This window comes from Carassius auratus, chromosome 30, assembly GCF_003368295.1.
Source record: "Carassius auratus strain Wakin chromosome 30, ASM336829v1, whole genome shotgun sequence".
Taxonomy (NCBI): Eukaryota; Metazoa; Chordata; class Actinopteri; order Cypriniformes; family Cyprinidae; genus Carassius; species Carassius auratus.
This window is the reverse complement of record NC_039272.1, coordinates 7,263,834-7,279,470: the sequence shown is the minus strand read 5'-3', so window position 1 is coordinate 7,279,470 and position 15,637 is coordinate 7,263,834. Positions and strand designations below refer to the sequence as shown.

Sequence of the window (15,637 nt, the reverse complement as noted above, 5' to 3'; positions counted from 1 at the left end):
TTTTTGTGAAGATTTTTGTCGCTTTTTTGGCCCTCATCCAGCAGTGTGCCATGGGTCCCTCTGCTGTGAAGCGAGACGCACACACTGTGCCACTGTGCTTTATCATGAAATCCACTCTCCGTCTCCAGTGTTTAAGCACAGAGTCGGCAAATGCAGATCAAGATGGTTAAAGATAAGTTGGGTGCCATCAAGACATAGAAACATGACCGGATGTATTTATTTATTTATTTATTTTTGCATTAAATCTGAAAGTGTGAAGTCTCTGAACTGGTTATTTAACTGCATATTTTAAATCGGCAACTCTAACAGAAGTGCAACATCAAAAAAATAAATACAAATAAATAAATAAATTCACAAATGCTGGATTGCATCAAATATGCATGAGCTATAGATGAACCTTTTCCTGAACAGTTTTTAATATTCTGTGAACTATTATCAAGCTTAAAACGTGCTCTGTTTACTAAGATACTGACCAAAGTGGAAGTGCTTGGATGTTTAAGGAGAGAAAGGCCAGAAGAGGCTCCATGCTGGACCACCCAAAGCTAAAGAGGAGTTTATATGAAACAGGAGTCACCTTTACCCATCTGATTTTTTGGAACAGCACTTCTTTCATGTTCGCAGCGTGATATGTTGTGCACATTCATTCGGCGTACGCACGCACACTGACTTGTCTGTCATCGCAGCCTCCTCGTGGCAGCCTCTACCAGCTTTCTATCATCTGCTCGCGTATAAATACACAGTGAATTATAGTTTCTCTCATATCACGCAAATGCACATACACAACTCTCCGAACTATTTCCAGGCACATACACGCAGACTTCGACAGCATACATAATAATTATTGTGTGTTCGGTACATACCACGTAAGCCCACAGCAGATCTTTAGAACAGAGAAAGCTCAGCTGAAAAATTCAATTTTATGCAGAAATATTCTTTTCACAATATAATTAAACATCAAAGGCAGGACTATTCCTCTGTGATTGAGACGCACTCTGGTGAATCCACTCCATACACCACCTTCCACTTTACAGCGAGAAAGAAAGTTGCCAAGCGTCACTGCTAATTACAAAATAGAGACGGAAGCAAAGTTCAATTCATTATGCAAAAACCAGGACAGACTTTTGTGCGCCGAGTTCATTCATCTAATGCCAAACATTATAACCTCTTTGAGGGTAAAAATGACTTATCTGAAGCTGGCTTATTTGCTTTATTAAACTAATTTTTAGCCTAGTAAATGAAGCTAAGAGGGTATGAAAAAAAAATTTAAATGAGGAAATTTCAACTTCACTGAATCAAAATGAACACACTGCTGTGTAATAAAATGAGCTGATATTACTTTTTATTATTATTGCTGAAGAGTTACAATGAAAATAAAGACTTTTTTCTTTCTCTGTGAGCTCATGAAACTTAGTGGGAGATAGTGGCAAATGTTTGGTTTAAACACGTATAATGAGTTATTTTTAAGGGGGAAAAATTTGAACACATTTAGATTGATGAGTATTACTTAAAATTAATATATATATATTTTTTTTTGCATAATGCCTGCCTTTGCTTGAAGATGAATAACCATTCATTACACTGCACATGCTTTCTTTAATTGATAGCAAAAGAAGTGTATTTCACCTATCCTTTTCTTTGGACAGTACAAACCAGTGTAAATTTGTGCATCTGAGGGGCACACAAACTGTGCCTGTAAATGCCCCTGACAATCAGCTCAAGTACCTCAGCCAATCAGAGTGACACGTGGAGAGCTGATCCCTCTTTGAGAGAAGTGTAAGGCCATGTTGTCACTGTTGGTTTTGTGAATCGACAGAAGCCTAATCCCTGGTGATTTCCTAGAGACGACAGGTCTGAGGACGACCGCTCGTGTTTGTGTGCGCGTGTCTGTGCGTATATGTGCACGGCTATGAGAGGACCCTCTGAGTGTAATCATATGAGTCCACATGAGAGTGTGTTCATTTTCCTCTTGGGCAGATTAAGCAAACACTAAATCCCAGAAGAGCAACAGGTGAGACACTCACACACACTAAATACACACACACACACACACACACACACACATATACAGGAGCTTCATTGATTGTGTTTGCCTGTCCGACAGTATAGTCGGAAAGAGAGTGCACCTGAGGTAAAAGTGACAGAAATACAATAGGTGACACCCTTTTGCATGGAGAAATTGTACCTCTATTTGAAATTTTGCAGAGTGACTGAAATTGTTAAAACAAAAGGTTAAGTACAGGAATTCTAGAAAAAGTATGTTAAGACATAAAAAACACCAAAAAGTAATTCTCCTGTTAATTAAACATCTCATTCTTTTATTTACATCTGTATCTGTCTTCACCTTTGCTTGTAAAAGTATGCAGATTCTCTCTCTCTCTCTATTTTCTTTTCTTTCTTTTTTTGCAGCTTAATTAGTCACTTCAAATGTAATTAGATTATAACAGCTTCTTACAATAACTCCTGAAAAACTGATATAAAAATGTTGCCTACACAGAGTCATGTCACCCAAATGCCACAATTAAATACATATAAAAAACACTTTTCTTTTTTTGTAAACACTTTAATTCATTATGGTAGCATGAAATTGTAAATTTCTGATCCTCATCTTCACTCTCTAGATTTATTTATAAAGAAATCTCTCTCTCTCTCTCTCTCTAGGCTATAAACTCACAAGTTTGTATGTAGCTATATAAATGTTGCTTATTTTAAGCTTATACAATCTTAAGTTTAAGCTTACTGATAAATTAATTAATTAAATTACTCTCATAAAAACTGAAAACTATGGCTTTTGGCTATATAATAAACAGATAAAGTCTCTTAGCTTGAGTTGATCTAATAAAATATTTAGTGTCTAGAATGACTAATGTTGCTTTTCGTGTTGCTGTCTTTATTTTATTTTTTTTTTCTTTAGTTTTATTGATGTATGGATATAAGCTAAAGCAGAGTTGGTCTAATTCAATTTTAGACTGTAGCGATTGATTTGCCTGCATATAAAAATAGTGAATAGTGTCAATGAGGCGAATGAAAGTTGATCATATGTGAGCGCATGTTAGACTAATTCAACACAACATTTATCGGTGTATTAACCTTGGACCTCCAATACATCACCGGACACTTCTTTTACTATTCACAAGGGCAGTAACTGTTAATTCATACACGAGCGCTGTAAAGCGTGTCGGCTTATTCCGCGAGATAATAAAGTACTTGAAAAGACCCCAAAAAGCACGCGCCTGGTTTGCTCTCTTTAAAAAACCCTCTACATAAAGAAACACTAATAATGATTGTCCTGACAGCAGTCACAGAAATAACGTGTGAAGTCGGGTCAACTTTCTTAACGGAGATTCTGTAACACTTTCCCTTGTGTTCCCGCGAAATAACGGAGATAATAAACTCATCGAATTACTGTTTACCAAACAATGTCACCTAATGTAGGCCTATCAACGGACAAATAGACTACGCACCGGGGTCCGGTATCAGTGTCACTTACTTCATGGTCCGGTGAAGTTTGTCCTGCGGTGTGACGGAAGGTGTTGAGCCGCCGGGTGGACTTCACCGCTTCACACTTAAAATCCACCAAAAATCACCAGCACCACAGGAAAAGTGTCGTTTTCTTAATGCGTGTTTCTTTTCTTGTCTCTAATAAAGCGTTTAAGATGCTGAGGTTGGTGTCAGTCGTCCACGGTGAGGAATGATTAAACCGTTATTGCGACTGATGATGTTGAGCTCCGCGCCTCTCTCTCTCTCTCTCTCTCTCTCTCTCTCTCTCTCTCTCTCTCTCTCTCTACGCAGGGCAAATAATCGGGTTTACTCTTCAAGGGGGACGGGCTTACATCACTCCAGTGTTTTAATGAAAGAAGCGCAACATTAATGCGTTTTTATCTTCTACTTGATAAAGTCAAATCACAAATGTGCAAAGACAAAAAGTCTACTTTATTTAAATGGAATATTTTACTACAGTATGTTATTTGTTGTAGGCTACTTTAGAGGTATAGCCTATGGTAACTCTTTATGGCGTCCTTGTTAGAAATTACATGTAGGTTGTAATAGCAATAGCTACATTATGCATAATTACATAGAACTACTGTAAACCTAAACCAAACCCTCATCCTTCAACCATAACCCTAAAGTAAGTAGATGTAATTAATATTATTTAGCTCTTAAATGTAGCTACAATTAGCCTAACAAGAAACTGAAACAAGGTTTTAATTAGACCCAGACCGACCCTGATGCAATAAAAACAGTAAAATATTTCAGCCAATTAATATGTAAAACTAAAGATTTTTTTTTTTTTTTTTTTTTTTGATGTCTTATTGTTTGAAGTAACCTAGATATATTTAAAGGGAAAGTCTGCAGTGCTAGGTTCATTGCTTGTTTTTCAGTAGCTTTGAATTTAATGAACAATAAAAAGAATCAAGCAGAAACTTTGTAAGTTAGTTAAATTAATGGAAACAAACATACTGTTTGGTGTAAACATAAAAACTATTATTATTTATTTATTTATTATTATTATTATTTGAGTTTGTAGTGGATCTCTTAAGAGACTGGACTTTTTATTCTCTAGTTCATTCGAAAACAATGTATGCAGCAGGGCTGTAATAAATCCAGATCTGAAGAATCTATAAAGTAACATAAATGACTTTGTCAGTCTATGGAAAAGACATATAGCCAAACCGTATAGAGTGATAATTTCTTCTAGCACTAGATGTACTGTATATAAGCCTGCATAGATTAGTGCCCTCTCACAGCCCAATCTTCTCACCATATATTTAAATGAGCCTCCTTCTCACTGAAGATACGTACTGTAACACATGCTAAACATGAATAAATCACAGACAGATCTGTCCCACCATAAAACGATTTTAACGCATCTTCAAGAGATGATAATTAGAGAAACCCTGGTTGACACCACCAAAGCTCTCCATGCCAAAGACCACCCCGTGAATGCTTAGAAATAATAATTAAATTCACGTTTACATTTTGTTAAAGGAATAGAAACAATCATATTGCTGTTTTTTTTCAGTTCCCCATCTTAAAGCGGTCTTCTGAATTTCATCATGCACATATTTCATTGCTCCATGAAGCTATGGCCTTAGATTTAACCTTAAGCACCACTTGAGTCACTGACAAACGAACCAGAGGTAGAGGTAAAACATGAAATCAGTTAATGAATTAATAAAACCTGCTAATCTGCCTGACAGACTGTAATTGGACACAGCAGTATCAGCTTCCGTGGGAACCCACTTCTGGGTCACAAGACACTGTAATCTTGAATTGCATTTTTATAGGTAATTTCAATATCTTGATCAATACAGCTTCGGTTCCACCAGCTATATGATAGCACATGCTAAGTTTCATCAGATTCTCTGATTCCCCATATATTTACACGGACATTTCCTCACATTTGGCCAGTCAGCTTATATGAGTCAATGAAAATGTCTTTAGCCTCAGGATCAGTAGGCCACACTATCATTTTTATTAACTGTTATGTCTATTTGAAAAGCATGTATATTATGTTATACCCACCGTGTTCACAATTGCTTCAGTTCCAGCTTCCAGCTCCAGTGCACAGTTTTACCAGGAAGACCCTCTTAGGTTTCAGAGTGCGGTTTTGTTTGTTTAGTTGGCACCTGGTGAAGAGACACAAAGAGAGAGAGAGAGATTCTTTCTGTGTTAATAGCTATATCTAGGCACAGTGTTCAAGATACACGGCATGGCTTGGGGAACTACAAAAGGAATAAATAAATATATAAACAATGTTACCGAGCTGCCTCTTGCATATTCATGTCTTAGGTAAACTAGATAAAGAACAGGAAGAGAAACAGAAACAACAGTAACTACAGCAACTATACCATACATCACTGATGGTGACCTGGCAGACTTAGATCACTTGCAGTTTTAACCACAAATAATACATTTCTGTTATTATTTTTCTCACATGCAGGAAATAACCTTTACTGCACATTTGCAGGTAAATATTTAAAATTTGTTTCCAGCCATTCTCTTTATGTGGATAGATATACACACATTTTAAGATGTAAAATAAATATATAAGAGCATTATACACATTTTTTACATGTTTATTATTTATTTTACACATTTTAAATATATTTGATTTGATTTCGGATAGGTAGATTTAACTACATTAGTTCAGTCTACTAAACATTGTGCAGCAGAGCTTACTAATGAGTTTGTTCAAATTTGCCTGTTAGAATTTCCCCAAAGGCACTTTAATCTAATATCTCAAAAGGGGGTTTCTGTCAATGGAATCATAATACTGTAAAGATTAGTTCGTTTTCCTGACCTAATTTACAAACAGAAAGACACATACTGTATACATGTGTATACCCACATGAATTATTCTCCCTTTTGTTTTCTTTGGCTGTCGATCCCTACCAGACTGTCGGCCCTGCTTGCCATCACTCAGGATCAACAATCCGATTTCCAGTAAGTTCAAAGCCACAAGGAAAGTGCCCAGTAGCAGTTATGTCATTTCGTATACACATACAAGAGGCTTTTCAGAGAAAGGTAATTTTGAGGTTTCGGCCTCATCTGTTCATGTTTGTAACGAGCAGATGTAAGGAGATGGAAGATAAATACACAATGTTAGTGGCTGACAACAATCCCGCCTACGTTGTTTTCTTTTCGGGAGCCTGGTAGTTACCCACGTGTGTCTTATTATCTACAGTCAGACATAAGTAGCGTTCGGGAGGATAGAGGGACAAGGCCTCTATTTCATTTTATTTTAAGAGCACGATAAACATCAACACATTTTTCTTTGGCAAACAGGAACGAGCAAGGCTGTTAGTGTTTGCGTGTATGCGTGAGTATACGTGTGTAATCTGTTGCCGATCACACTCATGTGAAACACAATCTGGCTGTCAGAGCTGATAACATTGTCAAGTACTCAAACACCAGCGCTGAGCTTTCACAGTGCATGAGAGCGCCGGGATGAGGCTGTCTCCCAAGTCTGGCCAAATCATAGATTCTTCTTTTCCCCTCCTCATTTTCTCCGTTTATTTTACTCCTCCCCTCAGCTTCACTCTCTCTCTCTGCCACCTTCAATTTCACCCATTTCCTCTCTTTCCCTCTTTCCTCTCTTAAACTTTGAAGTTTTAGATAGGCAGACAGATAGACACACCGACGGGCAGGGAGAGGAAAAACACACTACTAGCTGGGGTATTTCTGCAGCACAAAGTTATGTAAGAGTCACAAATGGGTGTAAAAATGGCTTTTTTTTTCATCTGTGTCTCTATGTACCGTTCAGTCACCCTTATGTCTGTTTTTATGTTGGAATGCCTTATAATTTAAAATATAATATAATATAATATAATATAATATAATATAATATAATATAATATAATATAATATAATAATATAACAATTAACCTATTTATTGATATAAAAAACATTATTCCCCTTAAGTTATTTATATATTCTTGTGGTCAAAAGGCAGATATTTTAAGCAGGCAAGTATCATTTTATTACTTAAAAAAATACATAACATTATATAATTTTTTGAGAAATTGTTATCTATAAATCAATCAATTAATCCATCAGGAGTTCTGAACGTCTGAAAGCATTTTAAGCCACAGTAGCTGCACACAAATGTATAAGATGTGTCTCTGCATGTTCACCTTTAAATATAAAGCATAATTCTTTCATTTCATAAACATCTTGCAGGCTAACTGAATCAGTGTCATCCTCATATTTGGCTGATTTGGCACACATATTAATCAGTTGAATGCCTGATTTATCTTCATCACACCGGCCATTTAAGATCATTTGAGATCAGGTTTAATAGTTCTCAGTAGAGGCTGGGATCTCATTTCACATTAGCTCTGACCCTTCAAAAAGTCTACAGTAAGCCACATTACATATGTCTGCAACTTTCAGTGGATCTCAGAGTATTAAAAAAGCATACATTTAACTTGGAAACTCGTAAAAGTGCATTGCTGATGAAATCATCATGGTCTGAGCCCTCTCTTCATTGCATATAAACAGCACCTGAGCACGCTAACACACATTGTGGTAGGAAGAAAACCGTTAGTGAAGTGTTGACTCGTGTGGGGACAAATTTGATAATTTGCATGCTCTGTTGGGCAAACAGCGCGTGAACGCTACACCTTTGATTCATTATAGATGAACCACAAGCAGCACAACACGGTTAAGCCTTTGTGCAGGATGCTGCTGCTCTGGTTTCAGCATTAAAGCTGTGTGCTGGAAAAAGCCACCCCAGTTCCAGTTACCCTGCACTCTACTGAAGTCTTTATCTCCCCTGTCAATACACCTGTACTCTGTCCCACTTGCTAATAGAGGCCTTAATAGGAGTTAGAGTTAGTGTCAAATGACAGTATAAGTTGAAAACTTTATTTGTTTTAATTTCAAACATGTATGAGCACAGCTTAAAGGCCAGTTTCTTTGAACAGTTCTCTGTTGACTTGAGTGAAATATGTACCTGCAATACATACCTCTGCCAGCAGGGGCACACTAAGGCTTTCTCACAGCTGAGTCAACCCTGTCCATCACAGCTAAATAACACAAGAGTTTAACTGCAGTGAGTTAAATGGAGGCACCCTCAATTTCTGCTTCCTAAATTATTCTGTTGATTGGATCAGTTACACATCTTTGTATATTTCCCCCTTCAGCTCAAAGTTCCCTTTTCTGTCTAATGTTAAAAGCTGGAAAAATAAATATATAAAAAATATACTCTAATGATTTTTCCTCCTTTGAACGGTGGAAACTAATTCACTCGTAACCTCTGTGAAACTTGCACAGTTATTTCATTATTTCAATGGATTTTTTTTTTTTTTGTTCTCACAACGGCGGCACTAAAAAAGATGCCAACATCACATTTTTCTCTCTCCAGACTTAGAGTGCCAACCGGTGTTTCCTGAGCTAGTGCAGAAGTCGGGTCCTAACAGATGGTGGGCATTATGGACAGGCAATTGGAAATTCTACCTATATTTTCTTACATTTATTTCAAACTGGTCATAATAGTTGCTTTACCAGACAGTGTAGATTATCTTTGCAGGGGGGTGGTTACGTACATGTATAAGTATGTCTGATGTGTTTTATTTCAGAAAACGTTTTCTTATTAGACATCTGCAGTCTCTTTCATCCCTTTCACTCTGTCTGTGTTGTTCTCTCATTTATTCTCTCTCTCTCTCTCTTCGACAGCGTTGAAACTGCTGCTCGGCTGCACTCATGCACACTTCAGGTGGTAAAGAAATCAAACTCACTTTTACACTTTTAACTCTCTTGATTTCTCTCTTCAGAGAAAAGTAGAAAAAGGACCATTGTCCTCTTTACCTGAGACATAAACTGAAGAGCGAAGCCCCTCTCTATGCCACATAAACTGCAGAATATACTGGATCTTAAGGCCCACAGTGGAAAGGTTGTGCGATTTTAATGGCCTTACCCATAAATTACACAAAGCAACATTTTAAAAAGGACCTTCAAGAAATAAGCTCACCTAAAAGTGTCTCTAACATTTTTTACTCATCCTCATATCAGAACTCAGTAAAATACTGTTCAAAACTTCAGGGTCGGTTTGAATGGCACTGAATGGCATTTAGTATTTTTTTGTATTATTAAAAACATTTTCAAATATGATAAATTGAATTATTTTCTTAAAAAAAAAAATATGGAGGTGGAAGGACATGCTCACTATTCACTTTCTTTGCATGGTAAAGCAGCCCACGGACATTGCATTAAATTTCACTTACTAAAAAAATGGTAAAACAGAATTTTCATTTTCGGTCAACTCTGCCTGAAGAGTCTTAAATATGAAGGATTTTTAAACATTTGATCAATTTGAACAATAAAATGTTGGAATGTCAAATTATCGGTATATTTGCAGGAAAAGCCACTAACTTACTACTTCCACTAAATAAAACGTCAAGAGTTTTTAACGAGGCAGAAAAGCGCCCTCACACACACTCGCTGAAGCTTCACACTGGAGAATATAGAAGCACAGGAGCGTCGAGTCTGAGGAGCGATTCTGGATGTACACATACCCGCGCAGTGCTGCTATGCTGAACGGATGACGCCTAAACCTCTTTGTGCCTGCAATAGCACCCCAGACTCATTCTTATTCAAACAAGATGAGACTGGAGGCAGGCAACAGAGATTAGCCTGAGATCAAAAGGCGGTGAAGCACTCGTGTTTTGTAGATTCAGACGGGCCCCATCCAGCATGTAAGATCCACCAAGGAGCAGAGCGCTGCGCCGATGCCACCCTCTCCAAGGGACAGAGAAGAGTAAGATGAGCAAAATGAGAGAAAAGAGAATAAAGAAAGAAAGGAGCAACAACAGACGGCCAAGACGACACCTCCAGTTAGTTTATGAAAAAGAGAGAAGAATGAAAAACTGCGTGCAATTATAGTAGGACCAAGATAATTCTCCCTTTCTTCAACGCTAGGGAAATGAAAATGTTTCCATGTGCATAATATGTCACTGTTTTCTGCGAGAATTTGTTTTAAATATGAAATACTCCTCTGACAGACAGTAATATGGAAGCATGTAACCTAAGAACATAGCATCTGGATCTGCAATAAGCAACATAAGGATGGCAACTACTGCGACGCCTGCGTGCCAACTGTGATTAATATAAATAAATGTGGGGGGTTTGTTTCTCAACACCGTATATGTTTCGTAGTTAATGCAGACTTAATAGTGGCATTAGTGCAGAAACAGGTCCGTCTTTGTCGCACCCTTAATGCAGAGTGCTGCTGGTACTTCAGTTCATAGCTCAAGTCAAATCGCTTATGCTTTTAGATGCACTGATAAATATGAGGAAAAGCAACCAAGGCTGCCATATTGGTGTAATTGGCAGTTAATTTGGGGCTATTATAGATTTTGCAAATAACACGGGAGCCTGCGGGAGCTCTGGAGAAAAGGACTAGTGCAGAAACACACACACACACACACACAGAGAGAGAAAAACAGACAGACAAACCAAACCCTGACATAGCCACTGGCGAATAGACAGAGAAGGGTTCAAAAAGAAAAAGGTGCCTTCTCTACAAAGTGCACCACCTTTGCTGCGAGAAAACAACGCTCTTTCGCAACCACAATTCAGATCAAAGATTTTTGTTATTTATTTATTTAGGTAGCGAGAAAAGTTTTTCAAATGACAAACATGGGAGCTTTGGTAAACTGGGTCAGAGCTGCCTTGCCAGAGTCTCCATGGGGTGGGGTGGTGGGGGGTGCAGAATGTCACACCCTGAACACCCATGAAGAGAGGGATTAGATGGCAGAAAGCTTGTAAGTGATGCTTTCTTAAAAATATGCTGCCTCAGAAATATTGTTCTCAGAATGCAAACAAACTACGCTAGAGGAGGAAGCAGATTGAATCGCGATTTTATTCTCAAAGGACTAAGCCGATGTCAAAACTAGCCGTATATTTTTGAGTCTTAAAAATATTGTAAATATTTAAAGTAAATAAAAATGAGGAAATTATAAGAAAATTCTGTACATTTTATTCTCACTGGGCTGATGTCAAAACTTATTCCATATTAATGAATCTTACATATCTGTACACACACACACACACACACATAAAAAAAAAATTAAAATAGAATTTAATATATAGGTAAATATAAATGAGAAAATTCATAAGAAATTAATTAATTGAATGTATTATCGAGGACTGATGTGAAAACTAAATGAAAAAAAAAATCTTAAAAAAGATTGTCAAAACTTAGAAAAGATTGTAAATATACATTTAATGTTTAATTTTGTTAATCATATTGATCTTTTATTTGAAAAATTTACAAAAATCTATAACCTTTCATTGAAGAATAAGACTTTAAAATGGGGAAAGTCTCATTATGAAATAAATGTTTTTCTCTAATACACGTTGGCCAAAATCAACGGTACCCTTAGAAATTCTAAGGGTAAAATATATCTGAAGTAGAGTATATTCTCATTCATATTAATCATTTTAGCACACCAGGGTGATTATGAACATGAAATTATCCAGCGATTGCTTCCTGTGTCACAGAAAAAAAAAAACAAAAAAAAAAACAAAACTTAATCATCCATCACAATAAAGTGAAACCAAAGAATATAGTTCTGATGTGCAGAACAAGATTGTTGAGCTTCACAAAATAGAAAGTGGCTTTAAGAAAAGAGCTAAAGCATTGAAAACTCCCATTTCCACCACCAGAGTAATGATGAAGAATTTCCAATCAACTAAAAATCAATCAATCAATCAATCTATCTATCTATCTATCTATCTATCTATCTATCTATCTATCTATCTATCTATCTATCTATCTATCTATCTATCTATCTATCTATCTATCTATCTATCTATCTATCATCTATCTGTATATGTCCGTCGATCTGTCTGTCTGAAGGATATCTTTTTTGAGAAAGACATAACATCATATTCACCCAACTCTCTAACATGCTTTCATTTCAATAATACAGGGATTTGTTTATTATACAGTATGTGCTAGCATTCTTCTTTACATTTTCTGAATGTCTTCAGATAATGAAAGGTATTACTCAGTTTTCTTTCCTTTTAAACACTGCCCACAGATTCCTCCTCATGTGCAAACTTATAAAACCATTCAGAGACCGCTTCTGCAAGTGTAAACTCACAAATTTCCCCGTTACTTCAAACTTAAACTAGCAATGTCAAACTTGTACTCAGGCCTGAGTGATACAAATTGATATTGATTCTGTTGTGGCAGCTAGCTCAGACGTGAGAAGAACCTACACTGTGCTGAGGCTCAGAGGTTTCTCCCATGCTTCATTTCAAGCCAAGCAAATAGTTGTTGGATTCAATTACTCTAAACAGGAGTAATAATTTACTCTGATGTTGAGGAATTAGAACAAAATAAAAGCACCAAATAATCTCAGGATTACAGAGCCCTTGTGTCTATGATCGTTTCTATTGTAGATTACCTACATAAATTAGTACAAATGATTATGTGTATGACTACTAGCCTTAATGCCATTCCAGACCCCCTAAAGTTCACGGCTCACATTGTTTGAACTGAAATCCCCTCACAGGAGAATAACAACATAATACGCTCGGCCATTGTGCAGTTCTCAATTTTTCCACAGACAGACTTTTTCGGTTCATCACAAGAGGGGAAGGAAGAAGGGAAGAGCTTGCAAAGGAAAAACTCACCGGTGCCGTTCTTGTGCTTCCCCAGGAAGTCACACCCTGCAGCTCCAGCTGTGGGCCAGGTTAATCAAACGGTTACAAAAAAAAAAAATCCAAAATCATTACAAAAAAAATTTAAAATGAAAAGAAATGCCCTGCATTAATAAAGCCAGACCAGCTGGCTTCGAACAGAAACCCGATGTGGGTTGTGTTGCCCCGCAAACTCTCTTGGATCTGAAAAGGTTGTTATGCATACACACAGAAATGAGACACTTGTTCCCTAAACACACACCCCCATGAAAAAGTGACCCGTAAGATTTGTAGCATAAGAATTTGGCAGTGCCTGATCTCCACCTGTTCCCGTCTCTCCAGGCTAAGAGGTAAATTTAGACTTGAGAGATATCAGTGACATCTGGACCTTTGTCATTGCTAGAACTGCTGTCCCAACTGTCATCAAAAACATCAAACAAAACGTGACAATAAGAACATGTGTAAACATCTATCTATCTATCTATCTATCTATCTATCTATCTATCTATCTACACCACACACATTACACGGACAGCGACACAATGTGTATTTTCAATAAATATTTATGCCAATCCAATTATGAATGATATTTTAACCTGGAATAGCGCGACTACAGAGAAGACAAGCATTTACCAGTTCAAAAGTATACTCCCAGGGGCTCACAAAATTCCATTCTCTCAGTGACATCACATTTGTATTGACCCTGTCTGTAATATCCTGAGGACATTTGACCTTTAATGGGAATGGGTTTTGGTAAGAAGGAATGAGTTCATCGTAACATAGCTAATGGGGATTTCATTGAAATGGGACACAAAAATATGACAAAAAGCAGTAAAAGTGTTTGCTTACTGTAAAAACACTGCAACAGGATGTAGCCGAGCTCAGTCACAAGGGAGGGGGAAACTATTAAGGGGGGAAAAATAATAATTATCCCTTACTATACAGAGCACTCAGTAACAAAAGCATAATTTGTTTATAATTGCATTTATTATGGGTCCTCCCCACTTATCTTAACTTAGTTACAATACCATGCCTCATTCAGCATCCAGAGTGACAACCTGGAAAACTGCATTTCTGAGTCAGCACACCTTTCTTGTGCATTACTGACACACTATTCTCCTAGTTAATACTGTAAAGCAGCTTTGACACAATATGTATTGTTAAAAGTGCGATTTAAATAAAGGTGACTTGATTTGACTTGAATTGACTTGCTGTCTCTTTCCTCTCCACTAAATTACTCACAGACAGTTATTTCCTAGTCTAAGTTTTAAGCTGGAATGTTTCTGCTGGCCAGCGAATGTACTGTTAGAGCGCTCAATGCTGGACACAAGCTGCGTGTCCCAGCAGCAGCAGCAGCAGCAGCAGCAGCAGCAGCAGCAGCAGCGTGCAGGAGTCTGGCTGTCTGTGCGGCTCTAGAGGAAAGAGGACCAGTGTGGCAATGCACAGCAGCAGAGACGCCCCAACCATCAACCACAGGAGCCAGCCCGGCTCCCCCCATGAGGCACGCTGACTGGACCCAAGTGTGTGTGTGAGAGGGAGAAAGAGAAGGCATAAGAGTAGGATTTGTCCTTGCTGATTTTTACTTATTTATTTATTTATGAGTACATTTTAGTGTGGGAAGTATGTCTTTATTTTACACCGTGTGTTTTGTTATCTTAAAGGTGACAGAAGACTAACAGGATGCCCAAAACGGCATCTTTCCTGAGGCCGCATGCCTTGTTTTCTTTCAGCCTTCAGTGCAATTTCAAGTTTAGTTTAGTCGTTGACAGCACATTAACAGTAATTATCTTGATGAATCTACTGACAGATTAATTTTTTTGTAATTTGTGTTCATAGCAGTTACTTCAGAGCAAAATAGCACCATAATATTTTTTTTAAATTAACTCCAATAAAAAAAAAAAAAAAAAAAATAAAAAAATATATATATATATATATATATATATATATATATATATATATAAAGAATTAAATGTAAAAATCTATACTGAAAATTGTTAAAGAAAAGAAATGATCTACAACATTTGTAAAATAAAAATAATAATAGTTGCTTCAAAACTCTAATATCACTGAAAGTGATTGTTTACCACATGATTTAATCATCCTCATGTCGTTCTTTCAAAAAACGGCATGACTTCTTTCCCACTGAAACATAAAAGCAAATATTTTTGATATTTAGATTTTTTTGGTCCAACTCATATATTATATGGCCTTAACAACTATGTACTTACACTTAAATTAATAATTTTGGCCTAATGTACATATTGTGTACATAAATGTTTTTACATTGAACATATAAAAACCTGCATGTAATTACCTCTGTAATAAATTTCTGTAATTACATTTATAATTCCATTTTTGACCCATCCCTTACAAAAGCGATGGGTCAACCTATCCGTAGACCTATCCGTACCACCAGAATCTTTAGGCCACTTCATTATTTTGAATATCCAAATCAAAACAAGCCATATAACATATGTTAGATACTTCT

At 36.9% G+C, this 15,637-nt stretch overlaps 1 protein-coding gene across 7 annotated transcripts in view; it reads right to left on the bottom strand.

The window, feature by feature from the left end:
* Positions 1–13,365, bottom strand: part of LOC113049048 (myocyte-specific enhancer factor 2C-like) — a 71,198-nt gene extending 57,833 nt beyond the window's left edge. For 2 of the 7 annotated variants that reach the window (XM_026211077.1, XM_026211076.1), the window contains exons 1-2: positions 13,144–13,363; positions 5,524–5,627 (exon numbers count right to left, since the gene is read on the bottom strand). The gene's annotated coding sequence lies outside the window, so the exon portion shown is untranslated. Of the gene's footprint in view, positions 1–3,487; positions 4,240–5,523; positions 5,628–13,143 lie in introns of those variants that run through there. The other 5 variants (XM_026211074.1, XM_026211079.1, XM_026211080.1 and 2 more) reach the window with 4 other exon arrangements.
* Between the last annotated feature and the right edge of the window lie 2,272 nt (positions 13,366–15,637).